General features: G+C 42.9%; 1 long non-coding RNA gene and 1 pseudogene across 1 annotated transcript; both read right to left on the reverse strand.

Moving 5' to 3' along the window:
* Positions 1 to 2,429: 2,429 nt before the first annotated feature.
* Positions 2,430 to 5,922, reverse strand: LOC123989440 (annotated as a pseudogene).
* A 2,766-nt stretch (positions 5,923 to 8,688) lies between these two features.
* On the reverse strand, positions 8,689 to 11,908 carry LOC124025728. Its single transcript, XR_006837217.1, has 3 exons — positions 11,748 to 11,908; positions 10,072 to 10,161; positions 8,689 to 8,865 (listed from the first exon to the last, which is right to left on the reverse strand). It is a non-coding gene; the product is annotated as an uncharacterized LOC124025728 (long non-coding RNA).
* Between the last annotated feature and the right edge of the window lie 3,513 nt (positions 11,909 to 15,421).

A 15,421-nucleotide genomic window follows, 5' to 3' on the forward strand; every position in this document is an offset into this window, starting at 1 on the left:
ACAACAGTATACAAGGCATATTGACATTTGAGAGAGACATACAGCGAGGCATACAGTAGTCACAGGTGTTGAATTGAGAAAGCTAGCTAAAAACAGTGGGCGAGGCTAATCAGCTAGCACAACAAACAGCAGGTAAAATGGCGTTGACTAGGCAACTGGGCCGACAGATAAACAAGCAGAATGGAGTACCGTGATTAATGGGCAGTCCAGCGTCAGCTATGTAGCCAAGAGATCAGTGTCCAGGGGGCAGCGGTGGATGGGGCAGGGAGGCTGGGCTGGCGAGTGTTATCCAGGTTTTTTTTTTTAACTAACAATGACTAAATAGCTTGTAGCTAGTTAGCTGGTTAGCATCTGGAGGTTCTTGAGTGTGTCAAAAAAATAAAATTAAAATTAAAAGTAACAGCGATTCCGTACCACAGTGGGTGAGGCAGGTTTCCGGAAGGTATAAACAAAATAAAAATCAAAAAGAGATAGAAAGTAAATGGGTTCAGAGTGTTTGGGATGCGGTGATTCAGATGGTTAGCAGGCCTGTGCTAACAAGCTAACAGTTCGTACGCCCGGGCTAGACAAGCTAGCCGTTAGCAGGCCGAATTAGCAAGCAGGGAGATAGCGAGGGCTAGAGAGTTAACCTTTGGGGGGACGTCGCAATGGGGTGAGTCTGTTTATTCCTCTTCATGCGGTGACATCGACAGACCGGTCGTGGGCCCGGGTAATTGTAGCCCAGGAGTATGCTACAGGTGCTCTAGTACGCTAGGTGAGCTGGAGACACAGCGTTTCAGAAAGCTCGCGGGCCTTGGCCGGCAGATGGATCTTTGGTGATGTCGCAACGAAAAAGCCTGTTGAAACCACATCGGACGATTATGTCGGCGGACCAGTCGTGATGGATCGGCAGGGCTCCGTGTCGGCAGTAAAGGGTCCAGGCCAATTGGCAAAAGAGGTATTGTTGGGCCTCTTCGGCTAGTCGGGAGATGGGCTTAGCTCGAGGCTAGCTCAAGGCTAATTGGTGCTTGTTTTGGGACAGAGACGTTAGCCAGGAGTAGCCACTCGGATTGCAGCTAGCTAGTTGCGATGATCCGGTGTAAAGGTTCAGAGCTTGCGGTAGGAATCCGGAGAAAAAGCAGTCTGATATGCTCTGGGTTGATGTCGCGCTGCTGTCCTAGTTAGCTTTGAAGACCGCTAGCAATGGCTAACTGAGTACTAGCTAGTAGCTAGTTAGCTGGCTAGCTTCTGATGGGGGTTCCGGTTCTAAAGTAAAGTATAGAAAAAGCAGATCCGTACCACATTGGGTGATGCGGGTTGCAGGAGAGTATATTCAGCTCTAGTTGGAAAGTGAGATTAAAATATGTACGAAATATATAGAGAAAAAAACGAAGAAAACTATATTTACACTAGACAGGACAAGACTAAACACACGTCCGACTGCTACGCCATCTTGGACATCATATGTATTTGCATATGTATTCACCCGCTTTGCCACGAAGCTCCTAAATAAGATCTTGTTACGAATCCCTTTTGGCCCGACAGTCTAGGGGGGATGGTAATGAGACCCGTAACATAACTCATGCAAATTATTATTGTGACAAAGTAAAAGTGTGCACGAAATAACCACGACAACAGAAATCTACCGTCAAACTCTAGGTTTATTTATAAACACACGGTAATGGGGGGAGCAGGAAAAGGGGCTGAGCTGGACCCAAGGAAAGAAACAATAAATATACAAAAACACACCCCTAAGCTAGACTAGCCTACTTTAACAACAACTAACTAACTAACCAAAAATACAGTGGGTGGTCCGCCCAGTTCTAACTAGTGTATTTAACTAAGTTCACCTACGGGTAGTGTATGCCCATGGGCGACTTGTCTTGGTTTCCCCTTTTCCCACGAGCAACAAACAAACACCATAACCAAAAACAATACTCACAGGTGATGACAAAGTGCTATGGAGGTGCTTTAAACAAAAGAGAGGTTAAGACACAAAGCGAGAGTGAAACACAGAGACCTACAGACATGGCATTTACAGAGAGATTGAGCTAGAGATTGAGCTAGAGATTGAGCTAGAGATTGAGCTAGAGATTGAGCTAGAGATTGAGCTGAGATTGAGCTAGAGATTGAGCTAGAGATTGAGCTAGAGATTGAGCTAGAACAGAGATTGAGCTAGAGATTGAGCTAGAGATTTTGTGCTCTAGAAAAACGATGGGGTTTTTAAAACCATGGGGAAGGAACTGTGATAGGTCAGGAAATAGGAGGAGGTGTGTCTTCTGATTGATGATTGATTGTTGACTGATTGGAGAGTGATGATTTTCACCTGTGAGGGGAGAAGGAGAGAAAAGAAACACACACACAGGATACACACACACAGGATAACTGTATCCGTAACAGATCTGATGCAACCAATTACCTTCAGAAGTCACATAATTAGTTAAATAATGTCCACCTGTGTGCAATCTAAGTAACATGATCTAAGTATATATACACCTGTTCTGAAAGGCCCCAGAGTCTGCAGCACCACCAAGCAAGAGGCACCATGAAGACCAAGGAGAGAGGCAAATCAGAGAGGCAAATCAGAGACCAAAGACAACCCTGAAGGAGCTGCAAAGGTCCACAGCGGAGATTGGAGTATCTGTCCATAGGACCACTAAGCCGTACACTCCACAAAGCTGGGCTTTATGGAAGAGTGGCCAGAAAAAAGCCATTGCTTAAAGAATAAAATAAGCAAACAAGTTCGGTGTGGGAGACTCCCCAAACAAATGGAAGGTACTCTGGTTAGATGAGACCAATTTAGCTTTTTGGCCATCAAGGAAAACACTGGTTAGATGAGACCAATTTAGCTTTTTGGCCATCAAGGAAAACACTATGTCTGGTGCAAACCCAACACATCTCATCACCTTGAGAACAGAATCTCCACAGGGAAGCATGGTGATGACAGCACCATGCTATGGGTATGTTTTTCATCAGCAGGGACTGGGAAACTGGCCAGAATTGGTGCTAAATACGGGGAAATTCTTGAGGGAAACCTGTTTCAGTCTTCCAGAGATTTGAGACTGGGACAGAGGTTCACCTTCTAGCAGGATAATGACCCCAAACATACTGCTAAAGCAACACAAGTGGGAAAAATTTAAATTATTGGAATGGCCTAGTCAAAGCCCAGACCTCAATCTAATTGAGAATCTGTGGTATGACTTAAAAGACTGCTGTACACCAGCGGAACCCATCCAACTTGAAGGAGTTGGAGCAGTTTTGCCTTGAAGTTTGGGCAAAAATTCCATTGGCTAGATGTGCCTAACACTTTGAAGATGCAAAATATTTTTGTGAAACAAACAAGAAATATAATATCTCTATAAATATTATATTTCTTGTTTGTTTCACAAAAATATTTTGCATCTTCAAAGTGTTAGGCACGTTGTGTAAATCAAATGATACGGCCAACCGAATTGTTTCTAGTCATCTCTCCTCCTTCCAGGCTTTTTCATCTTTGAACTTATATGGTGATTGGCATCTACACTTTCATAGCATTACCACGACAACCGGAAAAACATTTAGTCTTTCAATCACCCATGTGGGTATAACCAATGGGTACCTGCTTCTATAAACCGATGGGAGAGGCAGGACTTTCAGCGTGATCTGCATTAGAAATAGGACTTCTATTTTAGCCGTTGGCAACGCAGACACTCGTTGGCAAGCGCGAGCAGTGTGGGTGCAATAATTGAACAACATGGATTTCTAAATTTATTTTGCGACGCTCGCGCACGCGTCCGATCAGCATGTTAGACCAGAGTGTGACTGCGAGAGAGAAAAAAAGTGGTTATAACACGAGTAGACTGGTTATAAGTTATAACATAAGTAGACTGGGTTAAAGGGACTAATTTCTCGATCTCCAGGCTGTCTTTGAAGAATGGCATGAAGGAAGTGATGCCGTCCTCACTTAAGTCCAGAACACCAACCATACCATCTGGGTTCATACACCTGTAAAGAACTAGGAGGAGAGTGAGTGTAAGTGGATGAAGACATTTGGTCATTGTAACTTCACATGTTACTTCTTGTTAAGATATTTGATCAAGGTTTAAGATAAATGATTGAATAATTCTACTCAGAAACTTAACCTTTGGGGATTAGTGGTTATGTAGCATGAACAAGGAGAAATTCAAAATAATAAACACTGCTCCAACTAGGTTGGAGTGGGGAAGAGAGGAATGCATGTGTGTGTGTGTGTGTGTGTGTCTAAAGTAAGCAAAGAGGGTCCTTAACCTATGTTTGAACCGACCCGGCTATAACTCTGTGGAGATAGACAGCGAGAGCGAGAGCCCCTCTAGGTTTTCCGTATCTGGGGGGGACCGGAACTGTCTGCTAAGTGGTAATAAACTGTGGTGAGACTTCAGGAGATAATCCAGATATATTGTGTGTCATGTATGTGCGCTAGTGAGTTGGAATGAACTTTTGACGCTGCTTTGTCCTGGTTGGAGAGGAGGGACATTTTAAAACCTATGACATATGTAATATATAAACTGATGTACATGGTACTATGATCAGCTCTCGAGAATAAATGCTATTGGCTAATTTTGGTAGATTGGTCTCTGTCCATTTTATGCAAATAAGAATCTTACAAATTCTTAGAAACAGAGAGTAATTTAAATTGATTAATGAACACATAGGAATTGTTAATCCTTTAACACTTCTCCAATTTAAAAAAAAAAAAAACATTTTTAAGCAAGCTCATAACTGTTGAATTTCTTAGGCCTGGAACTCCATTCCTCCAAAGGTGTCATCACAGCTTGACTGAGCACAAATAGTTGTGATGTGAGGAATATATGTGTAGCTGAATTTGCTGTTGGCAGTAGTAGATGTATAGCTGTAACTAGTAGTTAGAACCTGGTAGTTCTTCATGTTGCCCATGATCTTCTTGATCTCCTCCTGAGCTCCAGCCATGAAAGGCTTCACTCTGTCTGGGTTGTTCTCCTCCAGCTTAGCCTTGATCCTGCACACATCCCCACACACCAACAACTGCTTTTCATTTCAAATAAGGACATTTTCATCTACATAAGTACAGTCACAGTTGTGAGGGGCATACAGGGAGACTGATGGGTTTTGCCTGTATCAGTCCTAGCACACACAACACATGCGCAGACACCCGTCACTAACACACTCACGCCTTCATGTATAGCCCTTGTATGAGTCCTTGGTGAAGGATGTCTCCTGCAGTTTGTGGTTGAGGACAATGTCCACTCCACTGACTGTGCTGGACTCGCAGCCGTCATCCTGCACCTCCGCCGACGCATTTGCCCCCAACAGACAGTCATCGATATTCTCCGTTCTACTAACCATCTGAGGGGAGGAGGGGGAATATCAGAGGAAAGAGAGTGAGTGCTGAATCACTCAGTGGTTGGGTCCCATTACTGTCAAACACCTTATTCTATTTCAGGGCCATCTGATAGGACTTGTCTATGTAAAGTCAGGCATAATGCAAAACTATGAGTTGAGATAAATATAATAATAATAAATGCCATTTAGCAGACGCTTTTATCCAAAGCGACTTACAGTCATGTGTGCATACATTCTACGTATGGGTGGTCCCGGGGATCGAACCCACTACCCTGGCGTTACAAGCGCCATGCTCTACCAACTGAGCTACGGATGATGCCCAAGTCAATAAGTGGTTCCAAATCCTAATACACCTCACCACCACACCACCACAACTCAGAGAGCTTATACCTGCAGTGGAGACGCACCTTTCCCTCAACTTCCAATAACATCCCATTTGGTGATTCTTTGATCTTGTAAATGTCAGAGAACATTTCATCCGCTGCAATAAAACAGAATAGAAACCACATTAATAGCTCAGTCACAAGGTTACATTGTTGTCAGGTAGTTTTCCTTGGGCCTTCTACAGACTTCCCCAGGCCAGGTCCTGCTGCTGCCGGCTAACATAGCTGAGCTTGCCCACTAATCCTATTTGTTAGACGGCTGACAGACATGCTAGCAAGAACTACTAGGTTTACAAAGCTAATATAACTGGATTAGAAGCACAGCTTTAAGCTAATATAGTATGCATGCAAATGCTCAATGGGTGTATAAACGAAGAACGTACAGTTCAACCATTGAGTGATTGATAGCGTCTGCTGTTCGTTGACGGTCTTTTGTCAGCTGTCAAATCTGTCAGCGCGCGCATGGAACACAAGCAGCTGCAGGCTGACTAACTAACAAGGTCCACATATCCCATTACCGTAAACTGCAACTGTTTTGCATCGCGATAAGTAAATATGATCCTTTGGTTACATTACCAAACATTCATTTTTTTCTTGATTAAAATCCCCGGAGTGTGTTATAGTAAAACAGTTTATAGTAAAAACATACACAGCTGAAGTTACGTGTGGCCCTGTGCAATGCCTCAAACCTTTTGCATTTGCTTTCAGCTCCCCAACCAGAAGGTGGGATATAGGTTTCGTATTTCTTTGTGAAATTTGCAGCTATGAAACAAAATGTCAGGAAAACGTTTAAAACAGCTACTGCCGCATTTTTCTGCTATAACCCCTGTAGAGCCCTGCAAATTGACCACCCATCAACGTGGCTGCTGAAATACACATTCTTACAAGCCAATACTTCAATCTATCCGCATTTGACAAGCGGCAGGTGTTCATTTTATGCCCGATTTCCTTTTGCTGCGAGTTCAAATATTTTTTATTTGCTTAATGCAACGAACAGTGCACTCTACTGGAGCAAAATGCTTACAGCACCTGGTATTCTCAGACAGTGTTGCCAATTTAGCGACGTTGTCGCTATATTCAGCGAGTATTCAGACTCCTCTAGTGACACATCTTTTAAAAAGCGACTAGCGACTTTTTCTGGTGTTATTGGAGACTGACGTGAAAGCACGTATCGTTCTTACGGGTGCTGCCGTGGACCCCACCCCGGTCCCAAAGCACTCACATGCGGCCCAGTCCTCGCGCTGCAGTCAAAGCAGATGTTCAACCCTCGCGTCCAGACAGCAAATGAATCGCGCATGTGGGAAGCCGCTCCTTGCTGAGCCGGCCCTGGCTTACTTTTCTTTTTAAACAATTAACCTGAATTAGGGCCAGACTAATTACCATAATTCTCACATTGCCATTGACAGTTTTTTTCTATTGTCTCTTTTTGGTCCATTTAGATTGTTAATGTAGATTGTATACAAACAAAATGTGAAAAATGTTATGGTTAAAAATGTTTATGTTTTACTGTGACTTTTTGTCGGCTCCTAAGTGGACCATAAGGTTAAAAACAAATTAAGAAAATTAAAATTAAAAATATATATTTTTTAAACTAAGTAACTCTGCCAGTGTCTCTTTTGGGTCACTTTTGCCGGTCCCAAGGCCGGAAAAGGAGGAGGGTTGGAATTGTGACATTAAAAAAAACAAGAATCGACAGAAGAAATTTCATTTGTAGTTCTAAACATATTTCGGGTGTTTTTTTACTAACTTTTTCTCTCTCCGACAGTGTCCATCACAATTACATTCTCATGGTCAATTATGCAAACTATGTGATGACGTCATTTAGCGACTTTTAGGACAGCCAATAGCTACTTTCCTTACTGAGGAGTTGGCAACACTGTCAGGCAGTCTTCCATCCAGGTACTAACCAGGCCCGACGATGTTTAGTTTCCAAGATTGGCCGAGATCAGGCGTAGTCAAGTTGGTATGGCCGTAAATAGGAATAACACTTAGTACACGTTATAAAGTGAATCGCTCCGAAAAAATTGGGAATACAAAGGCAGATGGAGTGCAACCGTAGTACAACCCATCTTTACATTCCAGAGCATATATTTGAGTCTTGTGAAAATAGTTACTCTCATCGGTAACCTCAGTTGTTTTCAGCACCAATAGTTATGGATAATATTTGTGAATATGGGCCACATAATAAAACAAAACACACAAGCATTTGGCACATGATGCTATGGGCACAACAGCACACCGTTAGATGCGATACTAGCCAGGCCCTGTGGCAGGATTAACTCCGCAAGGGGGCATCAGAAATGACTAAGGGGGCACAACTATTTTTTGCTTGCTGATAACACAGGATGGATAATAATCGATAGTACAATTACATACAATGTATTTGCAGCCACGCACGGCTGTCTTGCCGCAAGAATACAGGCTACTGCACCGCTTTACAGACATGGACAATTCATAACTGGCTCGAGAAATGACAAATTATGACAACGCTAAACAGCTACATGCGCAATACCCATCATTGCAATGCAAAACATTTGCTAATTACCGTAATAACACTTTCCCATGACAATACAATGAATTTCCAGAAGCTAGCAAATAACAAAATAAAACAATCAAATGTATTTATAAAGCCCTTCTTACATCAGCTGATGCCACAAAGTGCTGTACAGAAACCCAGCCTAAAACCCCAAACAGCAAGCAATGCAGGTGTAGAAAAACGGTGGCTAGGAAAAACTCCCTAGAAAGGCCAAAACCTAGGAAGAAACCTAGAGAGGAACCAGGCTATGAGGGGTGGCCTGTCCTCTTCTGGTTGTGCCGGGTGGAGATTATAACAGAACATGGCCACGATGTTCAAATGTTCATAGATGACCAGCAGGGTAAAATAATAATAATCACAGTGGTTGTAGAGGGTGCAACAGCACCTCAGGAGTAAATGTCAGTTGGCTTTTCATAGCCGATCATTGAGAGTATCTCTACCGCTCCTGCTGTCTCTAGAGAGTTGAAAACAGCAGGTCTGGGACAGGTAGCACGTCCGGTGAACAGGTCAGGGTTCCATAGCCGCAGGCAGAACAGTTGAAACTGGAGCAGCAGCACGACTAGGTGGACCGTGGACAGCAAGGAGACATCATGCCAGGTAGTCCTGAGGCATGGTCCTAGGGCTCAGGCCCTCCGAGAAAGAAAGAGAGAGAAAAAGAAGGAATTTAGAGAGCACACTTAAATTCACACAGGACACCGGATAAGACAGGATAAATTCTCCAGATATAACAGACTGACCCTAGCCCCCCGACACAAACTATTGCAGCATAAATACTGGAGGCTGAGACAGGAGGGGTCAGGAGACACTGTGGCCCCGTCCTACGATGCCCCCGGACAAGGCCAAACAGGCAGTATATAACCCCACCCACTTTGCCAAAGCACAGCCCCCACACCACTAGAAGGATATCTCCAACCACCAACTTACCATCCTGAGACAAGGCCGAGTACGACCACGAAGATCTCCCCAACTAAACACAACCCAAGGGGGGAGTGCCAACCCGGACAGAAAGATCACGTCAGTGACTCAACCCAGAGACAGCAAGGGCGGTTCGTGGCTCTAGTGCCTTTCCGTTCACCTTCACAGTCCAGCCAACCTGTTCTTACCCAGATTCAAAAGAGTTGCAGCCGCCTTGATGCTGTGTTGAACCTGCTCAGCAGTCTCTCTTTCCACTCCCCACAGAATTTGCTTGTAAGATCCCTCTCAAATGCCAGTTGAATCAGCTGCGCTTGAGTAACATGCTCCGTCTGTGCTCACTGAATACATTTTTCAATGTTGACAAAGAGTTCTCACATGTTGCCATGGGTGTTCTATCCAAAATGCTCTGCGTTTCACATTTTCCACATTCCATAAAGGTTTCATTCTCTAGGTGCAAGGCACATAGGGTCTCAACAAGTTGGCTGTTTTGTTCGTTAAATCTTGCTGACATTTCTCCCAGTACAGCACCCAGAGTGCTGAAAAACAGTATTTTGCACTCCTTCTCATTATAACCTCTTCTTGCTGACCCATTGTTGTTTCGACCACATATTCTTTTAGATTACTACTTACTGCTCTTTGCCGTTTGCTTGGGTATCCGTGTGATTGTATTTCTCCCATAACTCATCAAACTCACTCTCACGTTGCAGTTTTCCCACGCAATTGTGAGCACAGCGGACGACTCAGATGCCAGTGTACAGATCAGTTGCTTCAACCTGAAGTAACTTGTTAGAGGGGTCAAGCAGGCTGAGGACTTTGTGGACCATGAAGGCAATGAATCTGAAGCCCTGCTTGCAAATAGCTTTCAATAGGTCCACAGCCTCAAGTCGCACCTCTGTACCATAATTTTATAACGACACTCACCATGGCCAGATGACCAGTCCATCACTGCTCAAGCAGCCGTTTCAGTTTCTCTCCCGTATATTGCGCAGCCACAGTTGGTTTCCTGAGGAACTTGTAAAGGGAATTACACAAATTAAAAAAGTAATCCAATGTTCAGAGAATATAGCGTGCACTATGACTAAATGCAGCTGGTGGTTAAAGCAATGCACATAAGGCACTTCCTGATTCAGCACTACCTTTCCTGCACTACCTTTCCTCCACTACCTTTCCTGCACTACCTTTTGCATGCCCCCATGCTTACCACACATCACACTGGCCCTATCATAACATTGACTAAGAATCTTCTCTGTGCTAAGACCAACATTTGTTAGCTCTGACAGGACCAAGTTAGTCAGCGATAAAGCATCATACTCTTTACTCGTTGCTGTTCGAGCATCCTGTCAGGCTGTATCACCGCCTGGTACGGCAACTGCACTGCCCACAACTGCAAGGCTCTCCAGATGGTGGTGCGGTCTGCCCAACGCATCACCGGGGGCACACTGCCTGTCCTCCAGGACACCTACAGCACCCAATGTCACAGGAAGGCCAAAAAGATCTTCAAGGACATCAACCACCTGAGCCACAGCCTGTTCACCCCGCTTACCATCCAGAAGGCGAGGTCAGTACAGGTGCATCAAATCTGGGACCGAGAGACTGAAAAACAGCTTCTATCTCAATGCCATCAGAAGGTTAAATAGCAATCACTCGTGGGCTACCACCTGGTTACTTAACCCTGCAATTTAGAGGCTGCTGCCCTATATACATAGACATGGAATTACTGGCCACTTTAATAACGGAACACCAGTCACTTTAATAATGGAACACCAGTCATTTGAATAACGGAACACCAGTCACTTTAATAACGGAACACCAGTCACTTTAATAATGGAACACCAGTCATTTTAATAACGGAACACTAGTCACTTTAATAATGGTTACATTACTGTCCTCAGCTGTTTCATCTAAAACAGCAAAGCGACCAGTAGTTAGGTGGACTGAGTTCCGCAGTCAAAACCTTGCAAGCACACAAGTTATCAGATGTTTACAGTATATGGATGATTCACTGCAGTCTACTGAAAACACGTCGAGCCTATCTAGATGTAGCGACTTGAGTGGATGTGTGAAAAAGAAAAAAACGCAAATTCCGGTTGAGTGCTTTAGAAGAAGCAGCAGCGGAACCTTGCAATGTTAGACAGTTATGGCCACAACTTTGTTTACAACACATGCGTATAGCTGTTCTAACAATGAATCTGTTGCTAAATGTACACACAGGCAGTAGCGATACTTTGTATAGCCTGCAGTAGTAATATATCGATTTAGTGCATGTGGAGGGGGGCAACTTAAAAAATTATGAGGTCTAGCTATCATTCCGAACTCAAAATGGCATTCATACATTTCAGACCTTCAGAGAATGCTACACAAAGAGCCTGCTTGTACAAGTTTGGCTACAGTAAAATGTCAGGCGACTCAGTTGTAATTGGATGATAATATGATAGTGGATGTAGCTGAATATTGTAGCTATGAAGCAAGCTAGTTAGCTAGCTGGTGTTATTCTCAAACCAACAAAAGCACATCATTTTTCGAGTACAAACACACACATTACAAAATATAATGTATCACCAATGACTCACTGCTATTGAAGTACATTTTTGACTCACCATCTCTGTCAACAGGCTAGATTCGAAGATGGAGCTCGTGACTGTTGCTGGCTAGCTAGCTGGCCATCTTGCTCAATATCCTGGCAGGCTACAACTGTTTTACTAAATATTAGCTAGCTAAATAAACAATAAAATATGAATGTACTGTCGTAGAAATATTCGCTCAATAATATTTCTCAGATACCGGAACTTGGGAACTTGTCAAATATATTTTATTACAAAGTAACAAGCCTAGCTGGTCCATGGATCAACTGCCTTTCCAGCCTTGGCACATACTTTTTATACAGTTTTCCTCCTCACATCACACATATAGTCGTTCCTCTTTATGTTAGTGATTCATCCCCTTGGGGATTTAGCCACCTTATAATTTTGCCTTGCACTTCCAGTTGAAGTCGGAAGTTTACATACACTTAGGTTGGAGTCCTTAAAACTGGTTTTTCAACCACTCCACAATTTCTTGTTAATTAACAAACTATAGTTTTGGAAAGTCCGTTAGGACATCTACTTTGTGCATGACACAAGTAATATGTCCAACTATTGTTAACAGACTGATTATTTCACTGATAATTCACTGTATCACAATTCCAGTGGGTCAGAAGTTTACATACACTAAATTGACTGTGCCTTTAAACAGCTTGGGAAATTCCAGAAAATGATGTCATGGCCTTAGAAGCTTCTGATAGGCTAATTGACACAATTTCAGTCAATTGGAGGTGTACCTGTGGATGTATTTCAAGGCCTACCTTCAAACTCAGTGCCTAATTGCTTGACATCATGGGAAAATCAAGAGAAATCAGCCCAAGACCTCAGAAAATAAATTGTAGACCTCCGCAAGTCTCCTTCATCCTTGGGAGCAATTTCCAAATGCCTGAAGGTACCACGTTCATCTCTACAAACAAGTGTACACAAGTATAAACACCATGGGACCACGCAGCCATCATAACGCTCAGGAAGGAGACGCAGTCTGTCTCCTGGAGATGAATGTACTTTGGTGTGAAAAGTCCAATCAATCCCAGAACAACAGCAGAGGACCTTGTGAAGATGCTGGAGGAAACGGGTACAAAAGTATCTATATCCACAGTAAAATGAGTCCTATATCGACATAACCTGAAAGGCCGCTCAGCAAGGAAGAAGGCACTGTTCCAAAACCGCCATAAAAAAGCCAGACTACGGTTTGCAACTGCACATGAGGACAAAGATCGTACTTTTTGGAGAAATGTCCTCTGGTCTGATGAAACAAAAATATAACTTTTTGGCCCTAATGACCATCGTTATGTTTGGAGGAAAAAGGGGGAGGCTTGCAAGCCGAAGAACACCATCCCAACCGTGAAGCACAGGGTTGGCAGCATCATGTTGTTGGGGTGCTTTGCTGGAGGAGAGACTGGTGCACTTCACAAAATAGATGACATCATGAGGCAGGAAAATTATGTGGATATATTGAAGCAACATCTCAAGACATCAGGAAGTTAAAGCTTGGTCGCAAATGGGTCTTCCAAATTGACAAAGACCCCAAGCATACTTCCAAAGTTGTGACAAAATGGCTTAAGGACAACAAAGTCAAGTTATTGGAGTGGCCATGACAAAGCCCTGATCTCAATCCCATAGAAAATTTGTGGGCAGAACTGAAAAAGCATGTGTGAGCAAGGAGGCCTACAAACCTGACTCAGTTACACCAGCTCTGTCAGGAGGAATTGGCCAAAATTCACCCAACTTTGACCCAAATTAAACAATTTAAAGGCAATGCTACCAAATACTAATTTAGTGTATGTAAATGTCTGACCCACTGGGAATGTGATAATAAAAGCAGAAATTAATCATTTTCTCTCCTATTATTCTGACATTTCACATTCTTAAAATAAAGTGGTGATCCTAACTGACCTAAGACTGGGAATTTTTACTTGGATTAAATATCAGGAATTGTGAAAAACTGAGTTTAAATGTATTTGGCTATGGTGTATGGAAACTTCCGACTGCATCTGTATCTCAGCTTGGTTTCCATTTTCTTGTTTGGCACAGACCTTAGGGCATAGAATCTGTGGTGTATCCATAGCAATGATACAAAAAGAAACAGACACGCACACTCCTAATGTGTCTCATGGTGCTTTTAGTAATACGCTCCTAATGTACATCTAATGAACCTCACGGGACTAGGTAATGGCTTCCCTATGCTAACGACCTATTGATTATCGGTTTTCCTTGGCGTAATGACCCAGACACATATGCCTTCCCTTAACCTAATGACCTATTGATTAATGGCTTCAGAGTGTGCGTCTAATGGCCCAGACAAGATTGACATCAGCAACAGCAAAAGGCCTAGTTTCTAACAAGACACATGTCACACTCCCACAGCTGCCCAGTCTTTTTACCAAACTGTGCACCAATCCAAACCCACCTGAACGAATTTAAGTGGTTCAGTTCAGTGCTGAAGGATATTAAGTAACACGTTTTAGCCCTGTTGTACTGAAATAAAGAATGCAATCTGATTAAAACCAGAATTCTGTTATTGATTTGTGTGTGTGTGTCTGTGTGCATGTCATTGATGCAAACATATACTGTCTTTGTTTCAGATAAGATCAGTCTGGAGGGCACAATGGTACAGAGAGCAGAGTGCAGACCTCACGTCAATGAAAACTACATGAAACTAAAGAAGTGAGTGAAACAAAATTCAATACAACTAAATATAATGAGGCGACTGTTTTAAAAAGCATCACTGATAGATACTGTAGGCTATTTCTCCTGGCTTCCTTTCTGAGTGAGTTTAGTAGATGTGGAGGAACAGTAGTCATATCTAAATCCAGGAGAATACCTAATAATGGAATGGATGTCTTCCATACTGTTTTATTGTAGCTGAGGTTGACAGGGATTGCTATAGTAACTGTTCTGTGTTTGCTATAGCAACTCTTCTCTCTCCCTGAGTGTTTGAGAACATGCATGCTTGCCTGTGTCTGTATAGTGACAGTACTGTGCATTATACTAGTAGGCTATATTCACTATTCAACCATTGTACAACATAGAGTGTGCCATTGTGTCTTTATCACCTGCTCTGCCCAATGGGACGCTTCTCTCAAGGAGACCCTATATCTTCATTAATTTATCTGCTTCTCTCAAGGAGACCCTATATCCTAATTCATTTATCTGCTTCTCTCAAGGAGACCCTATATCTTCATTAATTTCTTTGCTTCTCTCAAGGAGACCCTATATCTTCATTAATTTCTCTGCTTCTCTCAAGGAGACCCTATATCTTCATTAATTTCTTTGCTTCTCTCAATGTGACGCTATATCTTCATTAATTTCTCTGCTTCTCTCAATGAGACGCTATATCTTCACTAATTTCTCTGCTTCTCTAAATCAGACCCTATATCTTCATTAATTGATCTGCTTCTCCCAGTGGTGTTTGTAGTGGCGATTTAAATCTTGGTGGGGCAAAAAAGTAAATAAATTGTATTAGATGCATGCTAGCAAAGCCATGACACAACACAACACAAAACAATACATTAATTACAGTATAAGGGTAACAAACAGTGCTCACAAACAGTTAGAGCCTACATAAAACTGTTCCAACAGCTGAGCTTTCTTTTCAGCACAATGGAGTGAATCCTTACCACCGCTACACCTGGGTATCAGCGGAACCTTGTCTGGCAGCAAAACAGTTCACTTAATTTACTGCCTTTTTT

Source organism: Oncorhynchus gorbuscha, linkage group LG01, assembly GCF_021184085.1.
Source record: "Oncorhynchus gorbuscha isolate QuinsamMale2020 ecotype Even-year linkage group LG01, OgorEven_v1.0, whole genome shotgun sequence".
Taxonomy (NCBI): Eukaryota; Metazoa; Chordata; class Actinopteri; order Salmoniformes; family Salmonidae; genus Oncorhynchus; species Oncorhynchus gorbuscha.